Here is a 5,970-nt window from a genome sequence, read left to right as displayed (position 1 = left end):
TTTGTAATGGGGAAAGTATTTTCTACTCGTTTTAACAGAGCGTGGGATTTGGAATTTGTGGATTTATAAAAAAAAGTGGATAGTAGCTGCTTTCCTTTACTTTTTTTACTTCTTTTTTATATTTTTTTTTTTTGGATAATGGAAGTAATCAAGTTCTTGCTTTCCTACTTCCTAGCAATTTACAATTTTTTCCCGGTGAAATTGTTGGTATATTTCTGTCTTTTTGACTCAAATTATGTAGGTCTATCCTAAAATTTCAGAGCACTTTCCCCTTTATTAGTAAATTCAATGACTTGGATTCAGCAAAAAAAAAAAATTCAATGACTTGGACTTTAGACCACTTTGGTCACCTTTTTGTTGATGCTCACACGCAAGGTGGAAGCAGAGTAAGTGCGGCTTAGAGTATTTTATATCATTTATAATGAGGTGATTTCAACGTAAATGAGATAAGATATTCGCGTGTGTTTGGTAAAAATTATTTTTGTCAACTTATTTTATTATTTAGTTTATTTTTCTACTATTTATAAGTCTCACTACACTTTTTGGTACTATCCATGAATTTCACTGTACTATTTCAATTAACTTTTACCTTTTATCTACAGTACTTTCAATAAAAAAATTTCAGTTTCAACAAAATAAGCGGATTCTAAACAAACCCTATGTTTGAAAAAAAAAATTAAATCCACATTCCCCTCTCAAGACAAGAAAAACCCATGCACAGCAAACAATTAAGTTTTTTTTTTTTTTTTTTCTTTATGAGAATGAAGATTGAACTTTTCAATTATGAAAAACCATTTAAATCGGCCTGAAGTACCTGAGTAATATCTGGTGGTACATCCTCCATCCAGACTTACATTTGAGATAAAAAACTTGCTTGTCTCGCTAGAGAGTGAGCTATAGTATTACAATACCTACAAACATGAGAATATTGTATTTTTGAAAAACAAGAGGTGAGTTACCAAATGTCTTTTACCATGTGGCCAAAGCTTGATAGAGATTGAGAGCTATTTTCCAAGGCTGGGATGAGTATCTATGAGTCTCCTTCCAATATTATTTGATGAAAACTAGTCTCCAGTGCCAGTTTTAAGGCCCTCCGTGCTGCCATGGCTTCGATTTCAATAGCTGTAAAAGGGAGCGTGTTTTTTTTTTTTTTTTGAGAGAGAGAGACCATGACCAGTCCCTCTTCATTGTGAATAACCACACCCAAACCAGCACTGTTTTCTACTGTAAATAGAGCACCATCAAAGTTCACTTTGTAAGTATTACGATCCGGAGCTTGCCAACTGGTAAGTGGTCGGCCCACTGGGGTTATGGAGGAGGAGTTGTAGAGTTTGAATTCACACAGCCTTTCTTTTGACTGAGACAGCAACTTGTCGAGTGGGACTGCAGGTTTTTTGAGGCGAAGATTATTTCTCCGATTCCAGATTGCCCACGCCACCATGGAGAAGAGCGCAGGGTCCCTATCATCGGCAAAAACACAACCCATTAGGTCAATAAACGATGTTGCTTGTTGGAGGCTATTGTGATTCCAGAGATTAAATTTTGTCCACAGGTCGAATAGCTTCGGACAGTGGTACAATGCATGAGCCACATCTTCCTTTTGGTTTCGACATTGTTCACAAAGGTCCTCATTGATAATTTTCCACTTTATCAGATTCGTCTTTGTAGGAAAAGAATTTTTTTACGCTCGCCAAACGAAATTTTTCACCTTACTCGGAACTTGTAAACTCCAAATAGCTTTCCATAACAACTTCAGGTACGCAGGTTCAAATTGGCCAAGTTGTGAGTTCTAGTATTTAGGAATGGCAACGGGTCGGGTTCGGGCCGGGTTTTTGCATACCCGGACCCGACCCGCGGGCCAAGACCCGAAACCCGGACCCGGCCCAATTATTAATCGGGTTTTTTTCCCGGGGCCCATACCCGCCTCGCCGGGCCCCGTTTATCTTCTTGGGCCCAAATCTAGCCTAACAATTTTTTTTTTAAGCCCATTAAATTTTTTCCCTAGATTCAAGCCTATTCAAGCCATTTAACATGGCCCAAATGCCAAATTTTGGCATTTAGGCCATATTATAGGGCAACCAAATCAAACCAAATTATAAGTTAATCATAAATCAATAAATCACAACTAAGATTTTAAATCAACAAATCACTTAAAAAGTTACAAAATAAATCCCACAAGTCTAGGAAATTACAAAATGTCTTATCCTCCAACTAACAAATGAAAAAGACTAAGAAATTCTTACAAAATGTCTTATCCTCCATAACCAGGTTTTTATCCGGGGCGGGTTTCGGATTTTTTTATAAAACCCGGACCCGACCCGAACCCGCTTCGGGTTTTTTTAAAAAAACCCATACCCGACCCTATTCTTTATCGGGCCGGGTAAAATCCGGCCCATTAGGGTCGGGTCGGGCCGGGCCGGGTATCCGTGGGCCGGATCTAAATTGCCATCCCTACTAGTATTCATGTTGCAAGAAATTGTATCCTGATTTTACTGTGTACTCCCCCGTGGGAGTGAAAGGCCAGGTGCGGGTGTCTGCTTGGTCTGTGTGGCATAAAGGAATTTTTTTAATCATGCCTACTTCAAAGCGTAGCAAGTTGGCATCCAAAACTTCATCCTTCCACGTGGTGTTCGTTGTCAATAAGAAAACTAACTTTAGTGCCAGCCAAAGCTCTTGTACAAGGTGATACAATTTTTGGGGAATGTTTCACCAGAAGCTAGCGCTCACCCCAGGTTGCAGTTGATCACCCATCCCAATCCTCCAAACCGCGCCTCTTTGTATAACTTCCCTACCTTTGATAATGCTTTTCCACGCATATGAGGCTGAACTCAGGTTTGTGGCTTCCATGATTGTACAATTTGGAAAAAACTTGGCCTTGAAAACTCTATAAAACGGTGAGGTTTTGTCATGTAAAAGGCGCCAAGTTTGTTTTGCCAAGAGGGCATCGTTGAACCTGGAAAGATCTTTGAACCCCATTCCACCTTGTGCCTTCGATTTGCATAGCTCTTCTCACTTAGTCTAGTGGACCTTTCGACCTTCCCCTCTTTGTCCCCAAATTTTTTTTCGAAGTAAGGCCTCAATATTATGGCACAATCCATTTGGCAGTTTGAAACACGACATTGCGTATGTGGGCAATGCTTGAGCCACTGCCTTAATTAAAATCTCCATTCCTGCTTGAGATAATAATTTTCCCTCCCATCCTTGCAGCCTTTTCCACACCCTTTGCTTTAATTTATCAAAGCTTTCTTTCTTTTTTCAACCAATGAAAGATGGTAGCCCTAAATATTTTTCATATTGTTGAACCACCTGTACCCCAAGAGCTACTTTGATTGTATTTTGTAAGGCTTGAGAGGTTGATTTGCTGAAGAAGAGAGTGGTTTTTTCTCTATTTATTTGCTGCCCTGACGCACTTTCATACTTGGCTAAGACCTCCAATATTTTTTGACACTCACCTTCCTTTGCCCTGAAAAAAATAAGACTATCGTCTACAAAAAGAAGATGTGTTAGTCTAGGACCATTCTGGCAAATAGAAACCCCCCTTATGTCCCCCATTGCTTCTACTTTTTTTAACAACCCATGAAAGCCCTTGGTATACAACAAAAATATATATGGGAAGAGGGGGTCGCCTTGCCGAAGACCTCTAGTTGGTGTAATATGTCCCTGTGGTTCACCGTTAATCAACACTGAATAGGTAGCAGTGGAAATACACATCATCATCAATTTAATCCATACGTCTACAAAACCTATTTTTCCCATCAATTTCTCGATGTATAGTCATTCCACCCTATCATAAGCCTTGCTCATGTCTAGTTTCAAAGCTATGTAGCCCGTATTACTCGAGGAGTGATTTCTCATATAGTGCAAAGTATTAATAGCCACCATAACATTGTCTGAGATTAAGGGGCTATTTGGTTTTTTTTTTCATCACTCATCACTCCTCACTCAATTTTCGTCACTCCTCACTTAAAATACCCCAATTTTCTAAACCCCACCCATTTGGCAACTGTTTTCACTTCACATCACTCAAATATTTCAACCTTTTTGTGGGTCCCATACCTGAGCTGAGTGTCAGACCCTTCTGTTGTGTCTGAGTTTGCTGGAGTTACTATAATTCAATGTTAAACCAAGAAAGGCCAAGACCCAGTTGAAAAGCCTTTCAAATCTTGTCTTACAAGCACCCATTTTTCCAAATCAATCACCACATGTGTCTGAGTTTGTTAGAATTACCATAATTCAGTGTTAAACTAAAAAAAGAAACAGTAATGTTATAATTTCTGGGCAAATCCAAACCCAAAAATGTGACCCATTTCCCCATTTTTTCACGGACAATCTCCTCCGACCCACACCAGACTGATCCGTGCTTCCTCCGTCCTCCAAGCCAAATCAACCTACCAGTAACTTTCGTGAAGACCCAAACTCGTCGATCCTATCGTCGCCGGAGTTCACGGTGTCCGAGGTTGAGAGGCGTTTGAGATCTTCTTCGTCGGATGGGTCACCATGGGAAGGGTGAAGGACAGATTGGAGAAGTAAGGCCGTGAATGGGGTGTGAGATTGGAGAAGAAGAAGTAAGGTGTTTCAATGTGAGCACAAATCATATTACAATACACAAATCATATTAGAACGAAACTAAGCACAATACCTAGTACCTACATAAAAATTGCAGAGCACTCTTTACTCCACAAAGACAAAAAAAAAAAAAAAAAAAAAAAAAAAAAAAAAAAAAAAAAAAAAGCTTACAATGAAGAAAAAAAAATTTCGTGATGATCTCAAAAAAGAAAGAGGAAAAGAGATGGTCTGAAGGATGGGCTGTGTTAATGGCAGATGGGTATAGAGAGAAGAGAATGGCTTGGGAAGAGAAGAGGAAAAGGAAAAAAAGAGAGATGGTCTGAAGGACGAGAGAGCCGTTGGTAGTCAATGAGTTGGCAAGGAAAAGACAAGACACAGAAAACAGGTGCCACCATGTAAATATATTTACAAAAATGCCATCATAACTCTGTTTTCATAACTTAAAAACACCTAAAATGTGTTTTCAGTTTCCATAACTCATCACTCAAAAATCAGAGAATTGAGTGATGGAAACAAAAATGGAAACAATGCCAAACACACTTCTCAGCCGTGAGACTCACATATTTTGAGTTATAGGTGATGAAAGCAGAGTTATGAGTGATAGAAACAGAGCTATGGGTGATGGAAACACAAAATCCAAACAGCCCCTAAGCGTTCCGTCATGAAAGCACTCTGATGATCGGAAATAAGATATGGCAAAATCTTTTTCAATTTATTTGCCAAAACCTTTAAAAAACTATAAATAGAACATTGCTAAGGCTAATAGGTAGATATTGAGAAACATATTTAGGATTTTTTACTTTAGGAATTAAAGTAATAAAGGAATGACAAAGTGCACTTGGCAGACTACCTGAATTTTAATACAACAATATTGCTTTAGTAACATCAGCACCTACCAAAGACCAGTAGCTTTGATAAAAAAGTGGCGGCATACCATCCGGTCCAAGTGACTTCAAGGGTGCCATCTGTTTTAATGTATCCTCAACCTCCTCTGCTGTAAATTTATCGAGTAATTGCTTATTCATGTCATCGGTAACCATTGTAGGGATTTGCTCCAAGATTTCATCAAAGTTCTTGGGTTCATTAGAAGTAAAGAGTTGTTGATGAAATTTTACCACTGTATCCACCACACAGCTTGGATGAGTGCACCATTGGCCCCCGTCATCGTATACGCATTTGATGTAATTTCATCGTCACCGCTTGATTATGCCTTAAAATGTATATTTATTATATATTTATGTGGGCGTTATCTCCTTATTACTATGCTTAATTTGTATAATTAAGTCATGATTTGTATTAGTCCCTATTATTTATCTTTACATAATTTCTTGAATAATATGTCATTCATTGTGTGTAATTTTCTATTTTCAGGAAATCATGAAAAAGATGAGTTTACAGGAATTT

The sequence above is a fragment of the Castanea sativa genome, chromosome 12, assembly GCF_040712315.1.
Source record: "Castanea sativa cultivar Marrone di Chiusa Pesio chromosome 12, ASM4071231v1".
Lineage (NCBI taxonomy): Eukaryota > Viridiplantae > Streptophyta > Magnoliopsida > Fagales > Fagaceae > Castanea > Castanea sativa.
This window is presented reverse-complemented; position numbering follows the sequence as displayed.